At 44.7% G+C, this 24,765-nt stretch overlaps 1 long non-coding RNA gene across 7 annotated transcripts in view; it reads right to left on the bottom strand.

The window, feature by feature from the left end:
- Nucleotides 1–24,765, bottom strand: part of LOC140641830 (uncharacterized) — a 35,207-nt gene that overhangs the window by 6,045 nt on the left and 4,397 nt on the right. For 4 of the 7 annotated variants that reach the window (XR_012038430.1, XR_012038431.1, XR_012038432.1 and 1 more), the window contains 2 exons: nt 22,756–24,689; nt 17,716–21,895 (listed from right to left, as the gene is read on the bottom strand). This is a non-coding gene — a long non-coding RNA (uncharacterized lncRNA). Of the gene's footprint in view, nt 1–11,645; nt 13,255–17,715; nt 21,896–22,755; nt 24,690–24,765 lie in introns of those variants that run through there. The other 3 variants (XR_012038429.1, XR_012038434.1, XR_012038433.1) reach the window with 3 other exon arrangements.

The raw sequence follows: 24,765 nt of genomic DNA, 5'->3' as shown, positions 1-24,765 counted from the left end.
CCTTGCCAAGAAAATGAAGGTAATACTAACTACTTCACAGGATTGTTTTGGAGATTAGATGAGATGACGTGTGCGTAAAGAGACAAATGCAGTGCTTGGCACGCTACAGCTGTTCAATAAATATGTGCTGACTCAGATGCAATTATCCTCATCGCTCCAATGTAGTTTTTCTCCATACAAAGGGAGACTTTTATCTTTGTTGGAAAATGCTTTAAAATGCCCATGCTTTGGCTCAACCTAAATTCTGGGTTTTAGCATCTCGCTCTTTCTTTATACAAGGCACCTGAAGAATGTTAAGCGATAGCCAATAACCTCGGGTACAAGCCCATCACCAGTCCACTTGAGAGAGCTGCCGCCATGTCAACATCTGAAACAATATTGTTCTGAGAACTGTCACAGCAACCCAGCATAAACCCTTGCCCTGGTTGGGTTGCTGTGGCAGTTCCATCACAATTAGAGCCTCTAGAGTATTAAGGATAAGAGTGTGAAGAGCTGAAAACAGGGGGCCTTCCTTCATTCTATCCATGAAGATTCCGGATGGCAATTTCCTGTGAAGTGCTATGTCTATAACTCTTTTTCCATCATTTTCTCTTCCTTCTACCTCTTTTTTCTTTCTTTACTAAGGGTTGATTCTCTCTGCTTAACCTTTACTCTTTTCCTCTCACCCTCTACAGGAAATTTGGCATTTTTATGATGAGTTCCATTCCCTGCTTTCCTTTCACCTCCACTGCGCATCAATGTCTTCTTCTCCACCTCTCAGCACCTCCCTCTTAACTTCTGATTACATATGTAACATCCATTTATTTTTCTTTAGACATTACGCTCCCTACTTATAATTTTCAAAGCAGAGGACTCGATCGTTAAATTAAACTGCTTTTTTTTTTGTATTTTACTCATGTTTTAATAATATGTAAATTTTAAAATCTTCCTGACCCCTGGGGAGAAAGGTTTCCAGCACTTCAACACGATTCTCCAACTTCATGTCTTCCCCTCATCAGTGCTCTCATGGAAATCTGTTGGGATTGTGCTAAGTTTTTCTTAGCAGCTGGTTTAGGCAGAGCTGGGGGGGATTCATGTGCAAGTATGGGAAAAACACTGGGTATTTAGATAGCGCTGTTGTTTCAAGGATCTCTGGAGAGACTGGTTACGCTTAACAAGACCAGAAATGGAATCATTAACACTCACCTCAGCAGGATTCCTGCTAAAAGAGAAACAGTCACCACGACCACCCTCAACACAACCAGCCTTCCCTTCTACTTCCTCATTCCTTGTGGTCCCTCTCCAAACATGGCAGGACCCTTTGTCTCCTTGACAACTGTCCTGCAGCTCCTGACAGATGGGGTGCTGGAAACTGAGGGCTGATAATTATCTTGGACAGGAGCCCAGGAAAACCACCTTTTGCACATAGTAGGCACTCATTATGGAATTGAATGGAGGCCACAGTTGCCCCATACCTGGGGGTGGAATTTGTATCTTAAAACAACTCCCCATGATTTAATCTTTAGTACCTTGTATAACATGTATACACACCAAATAAACACAACACAGAAGGATTTCAAAGAGGCACTGACTGGTGTTTGCTTTCTCGTAGGTTGATCAAACAAGGGTGGAAAATAAGCCAGGGCAATGGTTTAGTAAAGCTTTCTCTGGAAAGTGCCCACCAGTTTCTTGGGAAACTACTGGTCTGGGCCAGGGCCAAGATTTGGGTGTTTTCATGAAGACACCCTCAAACCTTATAGGAGAAGAAACCCAAAACACAACCAACTGAACGGGCACACACAGGTGAACTCTTACTCTGTTTTTGGAATCCAGGCTACATATCACGCTGTCTGTGAGTCCTTCTTTATTGCTCAGAGAAGGCCTCTTTACTTCCTCCTCTTTGATGTCACAGCATTTCCTATGCACCTTGTTTATTTCTCTTAGTATCCTGCATTGTAATGATCCCTTTTCTTATCTCTCTCCATTCCTTGAAGGCAAAGACAAAACGTTTATTCTTCTCTGTATCTATACAGAGTCTAGCATAGCATGAAGTCCAGCCCAAAGGCTGATTTAAAAAAAAAAAAAAAGTCCCTATGGAGGGTCAAATCCTATCCACTCTTTTTGTAAATAAAGTTTTATTGATAGGCAACCATGCTCACTTGTTTACATTTATCTATGGCTGCTTTCCTGCTACACTGGCCAAACTGAGTAGTTACAATAGAGAACATATGACCCTCAAGACCTAAACTACTCGCTATCTGGCCCTTGACAGAAAATGTTTACCAGTCCCTGTGCTAGGACACCCCGCCAGTTTAACAAAGTCAGCCAAAATGATGCCATGAGAATGTTAACTAGAATTAGGGAGCCCAGGCTGTCACTGAAATGAGAGAGTCCACTCTGTCTTCTCTCATAAAGACCTTATCTTTTGCTTCAAAAACCTGGAACTCAGATGAGTCCTTTTTCCACATTTGGTTTTTATTCTCATTCACTCCTCCAGGGTGTTTCTCCAATATTTTTTTCTTTCATTCCAGTAATGGAATATGATTTATCCACTAACTATGCTTTTTTGAAGCATGTTTTATATCATAGTAAATAATACTAATAACACCAAGTGAAAAAAGCAAAATAAGCAAATTCACATACAGTCTAATTCCAGCTAATGCTTTCAAAAAGCAACATTCAGGGACAGAAAGGAAAAAATACATTGCAGTGTCACACGTGATCGCTTCTAGATAACTAAATTTGGGTAATTTTCACTCTTTTCTTTATCCTCTGGTATATTTACGATAGCAATGAATCTCTCCTCTCTGCCAAGTATCTGTGATTTAAGCAGTTGTGATTTCAGTGCTTCTGTTATTACATAGACACTGTCTCTAATAGGCCCTCCCACATTGCTACATGTTGCACTCACTCATAAATCCTACCTATGATTCATCTACACCATATTTGTGAAACTGCTTTGGATAAAAGTCATTGTGTGTATGGAAAATATGGTTAGCTCCGTTGTTTGCAATCTTGTAAAGAAAAAAAAATTCAGGTCATCGCGAAAGCCTAATTTGTGACATTAATTCTACTCATCAGGTCTGTTCATGAAGACAGATTCCACTTTTTCAGTTGCTTCCTTTAAGTAAGTCCTTTCCAATCCAGACTTCTAGCTTCTGCCAGAGGCTAAAAGGGAAAGTGGCATCTATGGTCTTGGTAAAGTGGAAAGGTACTGGGCATCGTGCCTTCAGAGGGGGCCTCCCCTCCCCTGCTTTGTTGTCTTCTAACCGTGTGATGGTGGGGAAGTCACTCCAGCTCAGAGACTCAGTTTTCTCCTCTGCAAAATGGGGTTGGTTACAAATAACTCCCTGAGTTCCTAGGAGGGTTTTCATTCAAGCGTCTACAGCAGTCCAGTATTCAGTAGATTCTTGACAAGTAGTCAACTATTTTAAAAAGAAATGTTTTTAAGACCAGTGAAAGTGCTTATTATGGAAGGAAATGCAAGGTGCTTTCAGTGGAAGAGCCCCAAGAGGAAACGGTACTTCCTGTGTCTCTGACTCAGCCAGAAGCAGGAAGAACGTTCATTCACATGGTCTACTGGCTACATTCTGTAACCTATTTGAAAGATGAATCAGGGGACCCGGGCCTGCCTTTGCCTCTAATGTGCTAGGCAATTTAAATGGGCCCCTGTTTGCTCTTCTGTGACATGAAGGTTTTAGAGGAGAATCATTGTGAGGTTTTACATTTCTGATACAAAGATAATGCGTATTCATAAGATTGCAAAAGTGTGTCATATTGTCCAAACAGTAAGTACAGCACTTTATAGTTTACCACATGCTATCGCATTCACGATCCTCAGGATAGTCTTGGGAGATGAGGAAGGCAAGTATTATGATCTCATATAACAGAGAAGGAAAACGGGCCCATGGCCACATAGCAAGCAAGTGATTGAACCTGCACGTGGCCCCAGGTCTTCTTAATATCAATTTTGCTAACTTTCTGCTCCACCCAGAAGAATACATTTCGATACTCTGGTTGCTGACCTTGAAGACTTGAAGTCTCCAGTGAATCCTTAATTAAATTACCCACATATTTTCTGTTTGATGGGTCCTTCCTTGTTCTGCTCTAGGATTCCCCAGCATGGAAAATTCATTTGTGCAGGGTCATCTTAGCCATGTCCCCAGTCTAGATTTTATTGAAGGGGAAGAGAGAGGCTCTCTTACAGAGTGCAGCCGGTGACGTCAGCAACAGCAAGCTGAGCGAAAGCTCTCCTCCATCCCATGACCTCAGCAGGGAGGTGAAGAGTCACCTCACAAACAGAACTCCCACTGGTTCCGAGCATGGGTGAAGCACCTGCTTTGGTAGAAAGTAGCCTGGACTGGAGGCCAAGTTTAGCTGAGTACCTTGGGGCAAGCCACCTTGGAGGCCCATCCTTGGAGACTCAATGTCCTCCCAGACACATCTGTAAAGTAACACCCGACAAGCTTACCCTTGACTTTAACCAGTCGGTGCATAGACCTTCTCTTCTAAGAAATCCTCCCTGCCTCTTCCAAACAGGATTGTGGACCTTGCTCTCTATCCCTACATCATAGACTTTGTGGACTATACTATCTGTTTATATATTATTATTATTATTATTATTATTATTATATGTGTAATTATCTATCTTTGCACCAAGAAGTCCACTGGACTTCTTGAAGGTAGGGACTGTATGATTTTTTTTTTCTGTCTCTATATGTTCTTCTGTCCGAGATATTCAAGTTCCCTAGGCATTCAGATTTAGCGTAGGCAACATTGTGCCCTCACAGGGTCTTCGCAATGGCCTCAGAGACCTGGCGGGCTCTCCTCTACCCCTTACCTGTCTGAATCTCCATCCTCTCTCCACATCCCTCGTTCCACCGTAGCCCCATGGGCTTCCCCACCCTTCTGGCACACATAGGGCATAACTGTTCGCCTGACCCTTTGAGAGAACTCAAAACTCTCTGGAGCGCTCCTCCTGCTGACACCTGTAGGCTACCTTCACCACTTTCTTCAGGTCTTTGCTCTGATCTCTCTATCTTAAAGGCTCCAGATTGACCACCTGCTTAATTCTGCAGCCTCTTTCCAAACCCTCTCGATATTCCTCCCCATGCTCACCATTTCTTCTATCCCACAGTGCTATCGACTTAGAGCATACTACTTATGACTGTGATTTTCATTTATTGTCTGTCTCCTTCTCTAGAATAGAAGCTGCACAAGAGAAAGGTTCTATGGTCTGATCACTGGTATATCTCACGTCCCTAGAAAAGTGTCAGGCGCATAGGAAATGCTCACATACCATTGTTGAATTTAATCTACCTACTTTTTTGTTTTTGTTTTCTGCTGCTTGAGCTGTTTAAGTCCCTCAGGACAGTCAGGCTGAGCTCTTCCAATACTTTGCACCTCAACATTCCAGCTGATCTCTTTGACTGTCCTCTGACCTTTGTGTAGACATGACCCTAGTGACATAGAGTCCCGTGGCATAGCTCTGCTCACAGGAAGTGACGGGTCCTTTAATAATACAGATCTCATCTAGCTATTCGACAGCAATGGCTTTTGCCTTTTAAAAACAACCTGGCTTCTCCTTATACGATAGTTTCAAAACTGAAATTTCAAAATGGGTGGAGGCCCCTGAAAGGTGAGATGAGCTCCCCTTACTTGGTGAGTATGGGGCTGGAGCAGAAACCCCTTTCTGTGGGCTCACCTTCCCACTTGCATTGTCTTTCCGCCTCTACGAGTCATTAACTGTGCTAATCACAACTAAAACAAAGCTAATAATTGCTTCTTGGAACATTGTGTAATGCCGTGGAATGTTGCCACGGGCCTCTGAGAATCAGCCCCTCACTCCGCTCAGAGTAATTTCTCAGGGATTGTAACTCCGCTCGTCTTTAAGCTGAATGTTTATCATTTTCCATTTTATTGTTGCTGGCCCCTCCCCTGCCTTTGAAGTTTCTGAAATCTTTAAGCACTTGGCTGGTCTCTATACACCACAGGTCTTCTCCCTCAAAGAGGGCACCTGGCCAAGAGAAAGGAATCGGAGCTCCTCTCTTGGCTGTGCCTATAAAACAATCAGATCGCTCTGCAGCTTGCCATTTGAAACGTGAGCTGTGCTAAAAGTACAGATAATGCAGCATGTTCCAAGGAGATTAGAATATCCCAGTGGGATTTTGGGTGAATGGAGAAGGAAAGTACTGAGTCCTCCATGCACAGTGTAACCCTCTCTTATCCAGACCGCGTTGTCTCCAAGGGAAGGTCAAGGACATGGACCCACCTATTCTCCTTCTCATAACCACCCTGCTTTGTGAAAAGTTACAGGAGTTCAGAGCTGGGCATTTTCCATGAAACTATTTGCTTGTTCTCTTTGGGACAATTTGGTAACCTCCATCAATAGTTATCCTTTTCTCAACTTGGACAATACTAGCCAAGTAAGGAGACATTGCTTCCCTGCTCCCACACCTCTCCCAGAGTTCTTAGCTCTTCTGACAATTCCCAAGAAAAAGAATGGGCTCCAGTCACTGTGCCATGAGAAGGCCCTGGGTACCTCAGGTCAGAGCCCAGAGCCACCATTCACACTAAAAAGAAAATGTATTACATATTTGAAGTTTAATTTTCACAAATAAGATCTGCACCCAAATAGGCTTTATTCTCTCAAAGGCTCAGTCATAAGTGAAGAAGTTTAAAATGTTGAGGTAACTGGGCCACCTCTGTCACCCAGTTGACACTGGAATCCCAGGTACAATGTGCCCATTGCTGCTCCTCCCATCTCTGTTTGGGTGTTTCCACTAATGGTGAGCCCCCGACTCTCAGAGGCAGCTGAGTCTACAAACACATATAATATTTCCTTGGGCTATTGGTATCATTAGGAACCTGTGACAATATGGTCTGAATGTCTCCAAAATTGGTAGCTATCTCTTGAAAAATATCAGGATCTCATGGTCTCCATTATTTCCTGGGCATTCCCAAGGAAATTTGTATGCTCCACAGATTTGTAAAGGTAGACACTTGTGACGTCTTCCAACTGCCAATGCTTGAAACAGTAGCTGCTCAAGGGGTCTTGGGACACTTTACATCACCGATACTAGTCCAAGCTGCTAGTGCTCTTGTTCTTTCTCTCTCCCTCTTTCTCGATGTCTCTCTCTCTCTCTTCAGTGTCTCTCTCTCCTGATTCGCTCTGAGTCAAAGTACCACCTTCTTCATAGCTCCTAGCAGAGATTGCTCTCACCACCCACAGTCTGTAGTCCCAGTCTAGGGATCCCTGCCTCCACTCCCAACATAGGGATGGAAAGAATCAACTTTTTCCTTCCTAGGAGAACTATAAGATCTCCCTACCAAACAGGTCCCTTTTATGCCATGAAAAGAGGCTTAGAATAGTTAAAATTGTACACATAGACACATATACACACAGCATTCCAATATGAAGCATTTGGATTAATTCATTACCTTAAGGCAGTTTCTCTAGAAGCAGACTTTAAGATGACAATTCAAATGCAAGTGATTTATTAGGGAAATGTCCCCAGAAGAGCCTATAGAAAAACAAATGAGGAAAAGGGAGGAAGGCGCACAATTGTACAAGGGTACAATTCCAGGGTAAGTCCAGCTCCCACCTGATCCTACAGGAGGCTCTGAAGTAGAAATGACACCTGAGCACATCCAGATTTAAGGCAGGGGAGTTGAGTATTCGGATTCTTCACTACAGTTCATCATTGGCAAAGGACCACCCAGCATGTGGTGTAACTCCTGGGTATAGCCAGCTCTTTGAGCTATTGGGCAAAATGGCCACAGTATCCCAGGAGAGCTGTCTGTTAGAAACAAGGGCATCAGAAGCAGAGAAGGAGTACCTAGAAATGTAAAAGGAATCTGAGGGGATCCGGACAGAGAGAGTATCAACATGTCCACTCATTCATCCATGTCCCCCCGCCCCAAGTGAGTTTGGCCCCTAGGCTTTATGTAGCTTTAATGTGGTATCTCTATAGTAGGAAATGGTCAACAAACTTTTAATGGAGTTCTCAGGGTAGGGTGGGCCTGAGAAAGTTCTGCTTCATCACACACCCTACTGAGTAGATATAATGCAGTTTAGGTCCACACGGGCTGTTTGGCATGCATCCACAGTGTGATGGACACTGTTCAAATAAATCTTTTGAAGCCACTTTATAGAGGCTGTTGCAAAGCCATGTTTGTTGAGCCTCTGTGTCCATATGAGCTTGGTCATGTCCCCTCTTTCACTAGATTTTTCTATCCGGCTGCCCATCAAGACCAGTTGAATCACTTTCTCAAAGACGATAAAGACTTTTATGAGCAAACCAGAGCATGCCTCCCAGTTGTGCAGATGCTGGCATTTCTTGGAAGGCAGCGCCTGTGCATATGCAAAATCACCCACACAAAGCTCCCTGCAAAGCCAAATACAAACTCAAATCAAGCTGCTTTTACTTTCTTTACAGTAAACAAACCCAAGTCTAGAGAACTATCAAATCAGGTCTTTATCTTTGTGGCTATCTTCTTATTTAATTTTCCAATAATAACTACTAGACCCCTGTTGCTCCATCATTTTATACCCAAGAACCTATTAACATGACAAGAAAATCTCAAGGCACCGCCATTTCAGTTTTTACCAGAGTTTTAATGGCCCAACATTAGTTTCTGTTTTCTTTCTCTCTCTCTCTTTTTTTCCTTCCTCAAGTAAATAAAAGCATATGTTCCTTTCCCTTTCTCCCTATATCACCTAAAAAAGCAGGAGAGAGAAAACCCTAAAGAGCAAAGCTCTTAAGTCAAACCAGTCCACACAAGTTAGAGTCTCATATCTTTTAACAGAACTTATCCTGTTTCGTCTGACACCCACTCTAATCCCTGGCACATGGTGGCAGGCATTTAGTAAGGGAGCACTGCTGGTTCCTCCCTCCTTCTCCTCCAGTAACTCTGGCCCTACCAGATTCTGTCCCCCCAGGTTCTGTGACAGCCCCTGTGCCTTAACTCAAGAACTTGTTTCACTGTTTATATGGTTGTCCTCTACTCCCAGAGACAAAGACACGAATACCACCACATATCTGAGCACTTAGTATATACCAGGCATTTTCTATCCATCTTCTTATTTTAATCCTCACAGCGCTCCCTTGAGAAGTAAAATTATTTCCCCCATTTTAGATACAAGGAAACTGAGATACGAAGAAGCTCAGTGACTCTTCCAAGATCCTACAGCCAGGACAGGAGTAGAACTTGACAATGAACTCATGCTTGGCTGGAACTAATAATTTCTGTCCTGCCCCAGTTCCTATCCCCTAGCATATGCTTTGGGTCTTCAACTCCCATGTGAACACTGCAGAATGTAAGGATTTCTGAGACCCCACCCACCCTGGTGATCCAACTATGGAAAAACTCTGATTTTGAGCACATAAAAATCCAGAAAAAGAATCAACAGCATGTACCTGGAAAAGAGAAGCGACACCTTCCTTCATTCAGAAATGTCTGTAATAGACCAGCAGCATTGTCCGTCCCCAAGCAGACTGCAAGAACTTTTGCTTATGATTTCCACAGAATGATTTTGTAATACAAGTCTTAAAAAACATTTTTAATGTATTATTCAATCAAATGACCATCCCTATGGCTTGCAACTCAAAATGTCATGGTGGTGAAATACCCATTAGTCACCTGCTATAAGTTCAGTGGAATGTGCTGGAACACAGAGTCTGCAAAAGCAAATATAGTCTTGTTAAGCTGTCAGGTCACATAACATACAGGCTCACGCTATGACACTGTCGTCAGGAGGAAGGCTTAGATGGTGTGCTTCACAAACCAAGAAACTGGTTTCTGAGAGGCCAACTTTTCAATGAACGCTCTTTAAAGCCGAGTTAATGTGTTTCCTACTGTTATAACAACGACATGTGAGTCACATATGTGGTTTCAAGATTCCTGAACTGGATCTGCACGGCTGCTGATGTAATCAGAAATAACCTCTGGGTCCTTGAGACCAGAAGACTCAGGAGGAAAACTGCCCAGCTGATGCAGCTGCTGGTACTCATTTAATGCTCTCGCCAGCATTCCAGCATTCCCAGCATTCAAACCTCCTAGGAAAATTATTCATTAATACTCTACTCTCATTTGAAAAATGCCTTTACTACCAAGGCAAAATAGCTCTAGGAGTCAGCCCACAAACTTATCTCATCTGACGTTCTGGAGGTAGTCTGTTACGGGGGGGAAAGAAACTGAGGTTGAGCATCAGGCGGATTCACATTTGGATTCCAGCTCTGCCACTTAGCAGCTGTGTGACTTCAGATAGGTCGCTGAACCTCTCTGTCCCTCCATTCTCTAATCTGGAGGGCTGGCAAATTATTCTTACCTCACAATGTTGCAAGAATAAAATTGGCCATAGAATAGCATCCGGTAAGGCAATAGGGTTACAATGCAGGCAACCCGGTATTTGGACCTAGGCTTGCCTGCAGGGAATCTGGCTTGACTCACCTCTGGGTCTTGAGCCCTGTGTGACCAAGACAGGAACCAGCTGGGATGCCTGGGTGGCTCAGTGGTTGAGCATCTGCCTTGGGCTCAAGGCGTGATCCCAGAGTCCCGAGATTGAGTCCCCACATCAGGCTCCTTGAGGAGCCGGCTTCTCCTTCTGCCTGTGTCTCTGCCTCTCTCTCTCTCTCTCTGTATCTCTCGTGAATAAATAAATAAAATCTTAAAAAAAAAAAAAAAAGACAGGAACTTGCTCCAGTTCTGGGTCCTCCAGGTTGTGCTCCCCAATCCCATAACCTGGGGATCAAACACCCAAGGCCTTACAGGAAGCAAGAGGAAGGTAAGAAAGGGAGGTGGCCCTGGGGCTTGAGCCAGCTTTTATGAACAGTCTTTCCTGTGGGAATGCCATTCATAAGCCATAAGTTGATAAGATTGCAAGGCAGTGGGAGTGTGTGATTAGGAATTCTGACCTTTAGAATTTCTGTGAGCAGCCTCTTTGCATTAGTATAAGAAGGGAGATGTCAGCTATAAGGCAAAAGATCATGAAAATGCCGCAGTTTCCTTTGGGCAGAGACGAAGGTAGAGAGAGAAATTCTGTTTTCTGGGGACTCTAGAAGATTCAGTGAGCAAGAAAGAGGAGGGTCCTTATAAGGTGTTTTCAACCACCAGGGACCCAGAAGGGGGGCGCATGAGGGATTTGCCCTGAGGACCACATCGTAGTACTCTGTATCAATCTTCTTCCAGGTAAAAAACTTTTTCATACAGAGAAAGTACTTTGAGCCTCATCCTAATACTATGAATCCGGAATCCCCTTTTGAGAGATGGGAAACTCAAGCTCAGAAACCTTGTATGACCTGGGAATTCTCCGTGAGATCACACTGGAAAAAGAGCCACATGTTGTCTCAGTGTGATAGGTGTCCGTGGTTTACACTTCTTTCTTCAATGCATCATGAACTTGGATTATGTCCTGGAGACCTGGGGAAGGACAGAGGATGTTGTCTGCTTTATAAAGCCCTTGCGTGTTTTCATGGTTCTGTTCCAAAACAAGAAACATGCAAAAAAAATGGCATGCTGCACTGAAACTCTGTAGTGAACACTCAACAGCATGGGGTGCCTGTGCTTCTTCAGAGTATATTTAAAAAAGAAAAAAGAGAAATCCTTGAGAAACAATAAGCAGCTTTATCTTATCAAAAGCTGATATGCAAATGAAAAATGCTTCTTTTTCTAACAGTAGTAATAATCATAATAAAGCGCTTGTCATATTCCAGGCAACGTGTTAACTAGTTTACATTAATTATCCCTTCAACCTCCTGCAACAGATATCACTATATCCTTTTTTTTAGAGATGAAGAAGAGACGGAAAAGTGAAGTAACCGGCCTAAGGACACTCATCTCGTAAGCGGCAGAACCAGAATCTGAATACGTGCTGATGCCAGAACATGTGCTCTTACTCTTAACTGCCACCTCCCAGAAACTGTATTGGCAGATCACGCACATTTTTTTCACTGAATTAGGAAAAGAAAAAAAGCCACAGCCTCAAGACATCGGAATTATTACTGTCAATTTTCAGTAAGGAAATTGAAGCTCAAAACGTTTATGTGACTTCTCCGTGGCCCACCCACTGGTCAGAGGAAGAGCCAGGAATCAGACCCAGGACTTCTGATTCTGTGCCTACGACCATTTCTCATTTCCTACCTCGCATCCTAATTCTTGATGGGGAAAATGACTGGGGGTTAGTGCCGAATTTATTCCTCCACGAGAAGAAATTGTTAAACTGTACAGAGACTTAGAGCAGGTGGGACCACCCCCACTCCCTGCTGAAAGACTCATTGACTCAGTTACCAACCAATGTTTATGGCACATCAGGTGTGCCCTGGGCATTGTCAGGTACCCTGGAGTTCGGCAGGAGCAGAGTGAAAGATGGGTCTCTATCCTCACGGTGATTCTTGCTGTCTCCCGAATGCCTTCTTTCCCAAGACCCACTCTCCCAGTAGGAGTGAAAAAGAAGTCTGTAAATCTCAGTGGTTTCCTACTGCTTTTCCCCTGGAACCTCTCATTGCCTGTGACATAGTATGACTGCATTTTAGGGGTGTTCTGAGCTGTGACCCCAATGAGGCTGACTGTGGTAACTCTTTCACAAATACATTAGACCCCTTCCTTGCTAGCCTCGATGAGCAGTTTGTCCTGAATGACTTTCTATACCAAACGCCAAGCAGCAAACCTCAGACCACAGACACGTGCCTTGATGTCATCCTGCGTGCAGATACCTGCACAGCAAGTCTCTCTGGACCTTCCCCATGATGGCTTGATTTCCCTGGAAGCTCCCCGGAAGATCACCTTCTGGACCCTGCGGATGGACGGCACACGTGGATCTTTGACATTTCTGCTGCCTGGAAGAGCTGCCAAAGGGAGATTCCTTGGTGTGATGGTGAGAGTGCATCTTGTCGTCTGTCTTCCCTAAATGCAGGGAAGGGTTGGAAAGAAGCAATCAGGTGGGGTGCCTGGCCATGAGCAGTTTCCAGTTGACTTTGCCAGGTCCGAAGAACTATGACCTAACCTCTGCTTCAAGGAGACTACAAACAAATGTAAACAATCAGTTTCCAAGGCCGGTGTCCAACTCCTGGTGGTTTGGTCCCCTCTGCATTGTAATGTATGTCTCAGTGTCCTGGTAACTGCTGAGAGAGGCTCTCAGGCGACATGACCAATACAGGCTGCAAGTCTCAATAGAAAGTGAGGTCCACGTGTGCACATCTTTTTACAGTCAGCAAGGCCTGCTATTTCCAATACCTCACTCAATACTCATAATAATATGGAGAGGCAAGTTTTGCTCTTCTCATGTCACAAAGGAAGGAAATAAAGTGCAGAGTTAGCAGCAGAACTGGAGCTCAACACTACCAGCATGATTCTCCATCTTTTGCTTTATGATAAGATGAGATGATTAATATAATTGGAAGAACTTCCTTGAAAGTTTCTTACAGGGAATGGAGATTACATCAGCTAATTAATAAATGCATATATCTATATATCCATTTATATCTGTATACCTAGGTACATATATATGGCTTTTAACCTTTTGCCTGGCACAAAGTAATCTCTCCCAAAAGAAATAGCTTCTCTCTCTGTCTCTTTTTTAAGCAAGGCAACATAGTGTAGTTATTGAACCATGGTTTCTGAACTCAGGACAACTTAAAATGATATCATGACCCAGTACACCTGGGTGATACAATTGGTTGAGGATCAAACTGCTGGTTTCAACTCAGGCCATGATCTCAGGGCTGTGGGATCGAGCCCCCTGTTGGGCTCTGCACTCAGCATGGATTCTGCTTGAGTTTCTCTCTCCTTCTCCCTCGGTGCACCCCCCCTCCATGCTTGCATTCTGTGTGTGTGTGTGTGTGTCTGTCTGTCTGTCTGTCATGAATAAATAAATAAAATCTTTTTAAAAAGTGATATCATGACCTTGTACAAGTTACTTAACCTCTCTGGGCATTAATTTTTTTATTTGGAAATGGGAATAATGATTTTTATAACCCCCAAAACTTCCTAAGGTTCAAACAAGAGTTGTATAAATAGAAGACAGAAATTTGCTCCCCAACACTGAGGTGTGAGAAGCAAACCATCACTTTGGTAAGGGGGATCTCAGGGGAAACTCTCATCTTCCTTCTGGACATGTGCAAATACTGAGTGCCTGAAAAATGGAAGAATGTATTCTGCTCTCAACTCCACAGCTATTCACTGAGATGATAAAATAAAAATGTTTCCATTCACAAACAGGAAACTCTCTGGCATCCTGCTAAGCATGCGCACTCAGCTATGTTGCAAGCGTCCCAAGATGTTGACTCTCGGTAGTCAATTCTGTGGCATTCATGCACCACTCTGTTGTCAAAGATCCTGGCACTTTTCAGGATGCTGCATGAGTTTCTGTCACTTCTGGGACCTGCCGTAGCATGTTCCCCCCACCCCCAGGCTCTGGGATGATAACCTCTGTCTACCTTGTAGGGCCAGTTCTGCCTTCTTCTCCACCCCAAACACTAACTTCCCTCAATAAGTATCTCAAACAAAAGCCTAAGGGTGGGAATAGGTATGAGGGTGTCTTTTAGATGCCTTCTCTCTGCAGTGCTGCAACACAAAAGCTTCTGATAAACTCGCCCAAGGTGAGGGAACGTGTACTCTAGACAATTTTCCAATCCCTTGCCAAATAGAAAACACAAATTAATATGACAATGTGTTTCCTTGCCAAGAATAAGAATAAGATGGGGAGGACGAAGAAGAGGAATTGGAAGAGGAGGAAAGGAAGAGGGGGGAAGGAGAAGAAGAAGCAGAGGAGATGGAGGAGGAAGAAATAACATATGTAGCATCAAGTATAGTATGACATGTTGAAAACACTTAATAAATGGCCATATAACTATTGAGCTATTGCATTTTAATGTTACTAAGACTGTCCTGTGATGCTTCAGCACTTTCTTTCTGTGCTTTATTAAAATAGAGGCAGGACCTTGGAGTGAGAAACTATGCTATAGAACAAGCATTTTTGTCAGATGGGCAATGACCAGGTTATCCAAAATGAATAGAAATCAAATCTCGAAATCTCATCTAGGCTTTCTCTTACTAACCTCCTCCTCACTGACTTCATGTTGTTTGGCTTGGCTCAAGAAAAGGAATTTGGCATAGATTAATGTTGGGCAGTATCATCTCTGCAAGTGTAATAACTAGTGTGTGAGCAGATCCAAACCAGCAGCATCTTAAAAGAATAATACATCTGACCAAGCAATATTCAGTCCAGAAATGCAAGGATGGTTCAATACTGAAAATGTTAATAACTGCATTACAACATTACGTCAGATTAAAGAAAGAAAAAAAAATGATAATCTTAATGACATTTACTATACTTTTCTGATTAAACTAGAAATAGTACAGAAGGAATAGAAGGATAGTTCTTATATGATAAAGAATGTGAGAAGTTGGGAGACCTGGCTGGCTCAGCCAACTCTTGATCTCAGCTCAGGTCTTGATCTCAAGACCATGGGTTCAAGCCCCACATGCTGGGTGTGAAGCCTATAAATAAATAAATAAATAAATAAATAAATAAATAAATAAAATGAAGATTGTGAGAAGTCAATTTAAAAATCATTAATTAAACACCAGGTGCATTATCATTAAATTCAAGAACAAAGCACAGACATTTACTATCATCTGTTCTCATATAACACTGTTCTGGAAGTCTGTGAAATAAAGCACAAAGAGAGATAGGTATTAGCAAAGATATTTAAAAACTAGTTATTATCTTCTGTTTCTTAACCCCAAAAGAAAAAAGTAAGCACTTAATAGAGTTTGGAAAGGCTACTGGTTGCAAATAAATATATAAAAATCAACAACTTCTGTACATAACTGCTATAGGTCATTGAAATATTAATAGGGAAGATAGAAATTGAAATATTAATAGAAAAATAATCATTTTATAAATCAAATGATGTAAACAATCTAAAAATAAATGTAACAATACCATGTAAAAAATAACTCAGCATTTGGATATACCTAAATGTAAGAGCTATAACTATATAACTCTTGAAAGACATTATGGTAATAAATTTTCATTACCATGGTTTGTGCAAAGTTTTATATATGATGCCAAAGCACAAGTAAAAAAAGAAAATACAGATAAATTGGACTTGCTCAAAATGTAAAACTTTCGTACTTCAAAGAACACTATCAAGGAAGTGAAAAAATAACCCACAGCTAAGGAGAACATATTTACAATTCATGTTTCTGACAAGGTACTCGTATCCAGACTATATGAAGAATTCTTCCAACTCAATAATAAAATGACAACCCAATTTAAAAATGGGCAAATGGTCTGAATAGACATTTCTCTGAAGACACTATATAAGTAGCCAATAAGCACACGAAAAATGCCCAACATCATTAGCCTTTACAGAACATGCAAATCAAAACCACAATAAAATCTCACTTTCCATACATCAAGACGGTGGTGTATGAGAACTAATTACTCACTCACCACATCAGAATAATAGCAGCCCATCACGTTTAGCTCAGCAGAAGTCTCAAAGTAAAAAGCGGCATAGAAATTTTACTCAGAAATATATTTTTAAAAAACCATTAAACTAGTTGAAATGTCTGAATATGGCATCAGAACTGATAAATAGGGACAGAGAGAGAAGAGATCAGCAGTCTTTATTAAAAGACTTTTAGTAGTATTTGATTTTTTAAAAATCATATTCCTACAGTATGTGGTGGAAAAAAATATAAAAACTGATTTTAAAAAAGGAAAAGAAAAACATGTATTTCAAGCTTTGTAGAAATTGAGATTCAAAAACATGAGCAATTTTTTAAGATTTTATTTATTTATTTATTTTTAAAGATTTTTATGTTTTATTTATTCATGATAGACATAGAGAGAGAGAGAGGCAGAGACACAGGCAGAGGGAGAAGCAGGCCCGACGCGGGACTCGATCCTGGGACTCCAGGATCACGCCCTGGGCCAAAGACAGGGGCCAAACCGCTGAGCCACCCAGGGATCCCCAAACATGAGCAACTTGAATTTAAGAGATAAGAGAAAGATGGAAAAGCAGATTCCTTCCTTTTGGGGTTTAATGATCTGAAACAAGTCATTCAAATCTCTCTGCACCTCGACTTAAATGTAGTAACACCCTCTGGCCTGTATGGCTTTACCAAGATTGTGCCAAAGATCAAGTGAGAACGTGAGCGTGAAGACCCTGCTTGAATTGTGAAGCATTACAAATGTCAGCTAATTACAACACAAAAAAAGAGGCTCTAAACATGAACCTGTCTATGCAGGTAAAACCCACTCCGTTTCCTTGTAATTCTGACCAAGGGTTCTCCACTGCACAGTGCCTGGTGCGTAGTAGGGGTCCTGCTGACACATGCATGAATGCACAGGAATGCCATGCTGCGGAGAGATCGAAGATAATAGAACCTCTCAATAGGATCATGAATGGAGCCACTGTGTCATTGCGGTGACATGCCTACTGCACAGAGCGGTGAGGTACAATGGAAAACTGGTTAGAGCATTCCTAACACCCCTTTAAATAAAAGGGTCCTGCTCCTCCAACTTTTGACAGAATAAGTATACAACATTTACACAACATTAAAATGTAATTTATAAACCAGAGTGGTCCCTGGGCAGCGTGGTTCTGTAGAATAATACACTTCGGATGAGTCCTGGCTCTGACATTCAAAAGTGTCCTGGATTTAGATGGACCATGTAACAAGTGTGAGCATCAGCTTCCATTCCACCAAAATAGGGATACTAACCTCTAGTATGTAGGACTATAGCGTGGATGAGAGAGAACATACAGAAAGAGCCTGGCTCAGACTGCTCGGCTGATGAATGCAGGGATGCGTCCCATTCTGCAATGTTCCTGCAGGCCTCCCTGGGAGTCCTCATGCCCTCTGCAGTTGAAATCTGCTGCTTTGTCCACAGTTCTCTTGGGAAAGATAATAGGGGGGTTATCACCACCTTTTCCCGGTGCATCGTGTTATAAATACCTAACCTTTATCTCTGCTTGTCTCTTGCTTTATTTAATGGTGTATTCAGCAAACTAACCCCGTGGCTCCTCTAACCCAAAGGATGCTTGCGTCAGCTCAGAGGCATGGCTAAGGTGCGGATCTCCTGCCGCCATCGGGTGCCAGTCAGATGACTCTGCTGAATTCTCCCCTCTGAACGTGCCCATATTCTCCCCAAGAAGTGGCTTCAGTCAAAGACTCACACGTTTGGTGTCCAGGACTCCCCCTTTCAGAGTCTGTCTGTTACTGCCTGTCCCCCGAGCATAGGCAGTAGGTGATCAAGGGTGGCTTCCTACCAGATGCCAGCCTTGTAAATGTCCCTCTGGGTCTCGGAAAGAACCAGGCTGAGCACAGCATGGTTCCTGGCAGACAACAGGGGGATGAGTCAAGGCAAAAAAGCAGAACTGAGCCATGGTGAACTTGAGTCACCACAATGGCATTTGCCATTCAACAAACATTTATCAAGCTCGGCTGTAGGCTATTTTCTCACATGTCGTCCCACCAAATCCTCTGTTACCCCGTGAATAGGCATCAGTTCCTCATTTTACAAAGAGGCAGACACGGAGATGTTTGGAGATGTTCGGTGGAGTTCTACTAGCCCCCTCCTCCCCGCCCCGCTGCTAGAAACTGCTAAAGGCAGGATTTGAACCAGCATCTCCAGATGAGAAATTGTTTTTTCCATGTCACAGCTGCCTCTGTTTCGAGCATGAAGTGTGTTGATGAATCCTGCCTATGATTATTTGAGAAGGTCTCACATTGAAGAGTTTAATATTTAGAATCTTAGATTTATGTTTTTTCTTAGGACAGCATGTCCCCAGCTCTAAATGATTTATCCGCACATTCAGCAGGGATCTACTGAGTACCTTCCGTATGCTGGGCACCACGCCGGGCGCTAGAACTACAGAGAAGCCTGGGACATGGTCTTTACCAACACCACAGCTTAGAGAAGAGCAGGGAATACATCTCATCAGTGCCTGCACCAAATGGATCAACCCGAGTGCAGCTGTCGGCTCCTGGCCTTCCCAGGCCAACCCAACAACACAACTCAGCTTACAAGCCCATCCCTACCCCACCTGAGTCCCCTCAGCAGTGTTGTTCATAGCTGAGGAGCATGGCACAACAGGTTAACTCTAAGAGGGGTCATGCCACTCCTCTCCAAGAGCAATAAATGAGCTGCCACTGGTCCTTGCCGACAGTCAGGTGAGCCTGGCTATAGCCATTGGGCAACTCTGCACCCATGGACTGCTTAGAGCACCCCTTGTCTAAGAAAAGGGATGCCCACTGATATCCCAGGCATCCCTCTCACTCCCAACATTTATCCCATCTCCTGCTTGGACAAATTTCTGGTCTGACATCTTAGGCCAATCAGCTGGGGTCCTGAGGACCTATCTCCTTCAGATTGACTTCTCTGAGTCCTGGGATCTCCCCATCACCCAGGCCTTCTGTCAATGGGTAGGGCTGTTTCCTAAAGCAGGCAGACCCAGAGTGAACCAGTGCAGGAAGACTGGGGAATGAAGACACCTGGTCCAGGGCTCTCATCTGCAGACCTTCCATGTGGATCTCATTGTAGGTACCCCACAGGCCCAAAACAGAACATGTCGACAGGTATCTTTCAGGTGGCAAATAACAAAAATCAGGTTGCCTGAGACACAGAGGTTTGGGGATACTCAGGGACGTAAGGAAGTCTCAGAAACAGGCAGCTGCTCTCCCAGGCTTCAAAGAGAATGGCTCCCATGATGGCCCGTGGCGCGAGAAACAAGAGCAAGCAGCCTGGAATTTTTGTCTTTAGAAGCAGCCGTCGGGTTTCCTGTTCTAGTACTCCAACATCCAGCACTCCCTTGTCCACGTGTCTCTCTGTGTCCGATTGTTTGTCCCTCTACCCACAGGTTACTCTGCTATTTCAACTCTTTTTTGCTGATTTTCCTCTGTATGCCATATTCATAACATTGTTAGAGGGAATCTGATCACGTCCCTTTATCAGCATATAATATGGATTACACCTGGAGGGCAGATGGTCAAGCCAGGTTCTCAAGGCTGCTGCTCATTACTTGATGTCTAGATTTTAGCCTGAGAGTGAATTTTGGTCTAATCAGTTGTCACCGTGCATGGAGCATGACAGGTTATACCTAAGGCACTTGTCTAATGGGCACTTAGAATTCCTTGAGTTCATCTCTGCCATCCTTCCTCAAGGACTGACTTTATTTCCCCTCTTTGTTAGTTACTCAGCCAACAGATCTCAAAGGATCCCAGCATGCCATGCAGCCCAGCCCAGTGAAATGACCACAATACCATTCATATGAAGAAGTTCCCTATTTGTTGTTGGATGGACCCAATACTAAGAAAAAGAAGAAATCATCTGGCTTTTTTCAGTTACTGCCCTTCTTTCTGGTTCATCAGGATCCCAGTTTCCTGTTTTTTTTTCACCATATTTTTCATCCATCTCTTATAAAGAAACAAACCTGATTTCTCATGAACTCATTTAGAGCCTTGGCTGCAATTGCTTTCCCGAGTAACTCACTCCACATGTTTATCCCTCTTGCCTGATTCACTTCTCCTGGAGGATCTGGCTTTATTTGTTCTTTAACAAATATTACTTAGCTTGATCTGCAAGCCAGGTGCCACAGTGGCTTCTGAGCATGATCAGTCACCTGTCTCATCAATATCATGATCATCGCCCCCACCACGGCGACTTACTTAGCATTTGCCAGGGGCCGACACCCGGATGGGTGCCTTCCCACCCACGCATGATCCAGACCGTATCATCCTAGCACAACCACTCTGGGAGGCAGTTGCTATTTGATCTCCGTCTATCATTGAGAAAATTGAGACTCTGAGAGGTTGAGTGCAGTTAAGAAATTAAGACCATCTTGAACCCTTTGAAATTTCCAGGTGACCTGCTAAGTGACACAGACTGCTCTTTGGCTTGAGTCGGCCCTGTTGACCTGAATATGCTCTGACTGCTTTTCATGCCAACCTCTATTCGGAAACTACAACATGGTTACTTCTCTAACAATAAACATAGTTACCCTGCAAGGTTTCCTTTGACCCCTGCCACCCAGACAGCAATACGTACGGCACCAGCAGAGGCCATGTGGGCACACATGCTAAATCCATGGGGATAATGGTCCATATTTGTCCAACACCTCATACTTTGTGCTGCTCTCACTCACCTCTTGTATCTTTACCACAACAGCTCTGTAAGCTCATGAAAGGCAGGTGTATTAGCCCTATTTGTTGCTTCACTGATCCAGGTATTCTTCTATCACTGCACTAACTTGACAAGGATTTACTGAGTACCTGTCCCGTGCTAATCAACAGAGGAACATGATATGAAAAAGGCTTGTTTAACTGTCAAGAAGGACGGCCTAGTGGTGGGTACAATTCCCCAAAGAGGCCATGACTTCCAGGACACTGAGTGCTCTCTCTGTAGATCTATAACCAAGAAGGCAGGGAACTGTACCCAGAGTGGTCAGGATGGTCTCCACACGAAGGCAGAACCAGAGGGGCTGGGGTACACATGAGTATGCCCCAAGTCAAAGGTGAGCAGTCCAGACTTTATCCTCAAGGCCGTGAGGCACAGGCAATGAGCAATTAGAGCAGTTGTCTGAACTGCAGGGAGTCTCTAGACCACCCTTGTCCTTTTATAAAGGGACAAAGTGATCCAGAGAATCCTCCAGAACGCACTGGCTGGAGGAAGTATGAGAGCAACTGCATGGTTTGGTGAAAGAGACCACACGAGAGGGAGGGAGAAGACAGCACGTTATGGGTACCTGCCGTGTGCTCGTGTGCTTCCCATACGTACATGGTTTTAATCCCATCTTACATCTGAGAGAAGATCCAGGAAGAAACCTGGTTTCAGGCCTAGGCCTCACTTCCGGCCATGAGACCTTGAGCAAATCGCTTTACCGCTCCGTGGACCAGTTTCACCCTGGATGAAGCAAGGAGAGAAGTGGGGCTTAGGAGAGCAAAATGGCATTGGATATTCTAAAGGCAACGCTGTTCGTTTGTGGGCTTGTTTCGGTAAGGGATGCTGACCCAAAGCCTCGGAATGTCCCTTGGCTCATTTTAGGATGAGAAAGCTGCATAAAAATGGGGTACAGGGGAGGCACAGGGAAGGGCACAGGCGTGAGAACTGGGTCTGGGTGACAGCTGGAATCCCGACACACAGGTAGATCTCTTTGTCATCGTGGCCAGCTTTGCATCTGCAAAAACACAATGTCTTTCCAGCTTCAAGTGTCTGTGAGTCTACGAGACAGGGGAGGGGGAGGAAGCTCTGTAGATACAAGAGAAAATGCAGCAGGAAAAAAAAAGTAGCAAGTCCTGTGCAAGCACCCATACCCCAGCCCCATTTGCTTGATTTTGGAGGGTTTTTTTTGTTTGTTTTACTCAGTGAGTTGTTTAGTAGAGGCTTATGGGAAAGCTGGGGACTCGTTTTATCCTTCCCCTGGAAAAGGAAAAAGCCCAGTCCCATTTCAAGAGAACAGATAAACCTCTCCCCCCTTTGCAGTTCCTCCTCCCCCTTTGCAGCTGACACCGGGCCACCACTCCAGTCACTCCCGCCTCCAGACACAGCCCTGGGGTTCGGCCTCCCCATACTCTCCAAAATGATGCCTCTGCTCCCCTCCTACTCTAGGTGATTTGGGTTCTCCCTCACTAGTGTTCACCTGGTCCGTCATGGCAGTCATGCGTGTGGACTTCCTCCCCGACACACCTCTCTGCACACCTGTGCTGTGGGAGAGGTGCTGCATTCACGCTGCTTGTGACCCGCCTCACACCCTTGCAACCCACCTTATACCGCAGCCGTCGCTGCTGGGGTCTGAGGTGCCCTCTCGCAGCTGCACCACCGCCTCACTCGCTTGCCACCCAAGGGCTTCTCAGATGTCATGAGGTAGGTGGGTGTCCGTGGGTACCTGTTCAGTACTTATGCTTGGGCAAACCTGGAAATGCAAGGGAGCTAACACCCCACGGAGCAGCCCTTAGCCAACGAGGGGAGGGAAGCAGGTGGATTAGTGACCCCATTTTCATCCTCAAACAGATGCTTCCTATATGCTACTAGGAGGGCCCCAGCAGACTCCAGCCCCACTGCCCGTAGTGATGACCGGTCCGCTAGAGCACCCCTGTATTGGTCTGCTTGCTTCCTCGTGCCCCCCCCCCACTACTATTCCCTGAGATGACATCCAAAAAACAACTACCTGCCCACAAACCCTCGTGTCGAGCTCTGCTTTCTCGGGGGGGGGGGGGGGACCCAGGCTCTGACGGCTCCCAGCTATTCCTCCAGCAGAGCAGCCTCTCCTCATTCTGTTCTTTATACTCGGCTTCTGTTTAAGATTGCTTTTAAACAAAAGATCCCACAGCTGAAAGGCAAGAGGAGAGAAAGATGGAAAGAAGGAGACATCGGGTAGGCCAGGAGGAAGGAAAGAAGGAAGAGAGGCAGGAAGGGAGGGAGGAAAAGAAGGGAAGAAGGAAGGAAGAAAGTGAAGGAAGGGGAGGGGAGGGAAGGGAAGGGAAGGGAAGGGAAGGGAAGGGAAGGGAAGGGAAGGGAAGGGAAGGGAAAGGAAGAGAAGGAGGGAGGGAGAATTGAAACCACTGGCCTGCGAGACAAAATCTATATTCCTTACATCGGCATTCGAGGTCCTCGAAACCCATGAAGCGACTCCTTACCTTCCCAGCCACGTCTAGATGCCCTAGAAGGAACGTGGCCTTCATCCCGAGCTGCCACTACTTTCCAAGAACGCCGCACCATCTCACACCTCCTCGCCAGTTGTCTTCCTGTGGATGCCTCGGCCTTCTGGACTCATCCCTGCTCATGCCTCGACCCCATGTCACCTTCCCGTGCTGCCTCCAAGGGGCTCCCTCATCCACATCACGTATCCACCCACCGACTGGGCTCCTACAATGGCCTGGGAGCTCTACTAACCACTCTGCATAGACAGTCTTGTTTCATCCACACAGAAGCCCTGTAGGACAGAGAGGGTTCTGATACCAGGGATATAGGTCCAGCTGAGGAAACAGAGGCTCTGGGAGGTCCAGGAGCTTGTGATGCTGGAGACTGCTGCACGCTTCACACAGCGTCCTCTTTCTTTCCAGCCCTACAAGATTTTGGTGGGGCAGGGATGGGGTCTTAACACGTCTCTGGGGTCTCCCCAAGGCAGAGCCTAGCATGGATCCTGGCGCACGGCAGGGAGAGGAAAGTATCTGTTTATGTGATGAGGATACACATGGGCTTAGAGGCACGTGATGCCAATCAGACACCCCCGGCCCCTTCCCACCACGCCATCCCACCCCCAGGACAGGACCCTGAGCCTCCTTGCCGCTTCTAACATGCTAAAGTTGTCGTAAGAATAATTGTTGACTTTTTTTAAGGACTCGCTACAACTAATTTAATCCTCAAATGAGCCGATGAGCTTTCGTTGTCATCACGCGCCATCGTGTTGTGTTGCCTTAGGCGATAGTCCCTCAGCCTCTCCGGTGAGCCCCTGAGGGTCTCCGGGACAGTGTCCTTGCAGGCTCTGCTTGGGTCACCACAGCCGCCAGCCGGGGGCCGGGCACCAAGGAGCAGTGCTGTCGCAGTGCAAGGGCAGGGCGGTTGGGACAGGCCCATTAGGTGTGGTGGCCTGGTGTTTTCCCCAGCTGGGCCCGGGCCCTGTGGTCCTGTGGTCAGCTCAGGGCTGACCTTCACTTCGCAGACCTGCCTTTGGATCTGGCTTCTCCCAGGAGCCCAGCTTTATAAACAAAAAACAAACAGAGCAAATAAAAACATTATCTCATTGGTGCTTGAGTCAGCTGCTCCAGATGCTT

The sequence above is a fragment of the Canis lupus genome, chromosome 10 (assembly GCF_048164855.1).
Source record: "Canis lupus baileyi chromosome 10, mCanLup2.hap1, whole genome shotgun sequence".
Classification (NCBI taxonomy): Eukaryota; Metazoa; Chordata; class Mammalia; order Carnivora; family Canidae; genus Canis; species Canis lupus.
Note: the sequence above shows the minus strand (reverse complement) of the source record. Positions and strands in the feature narration are given on the sequence as shown.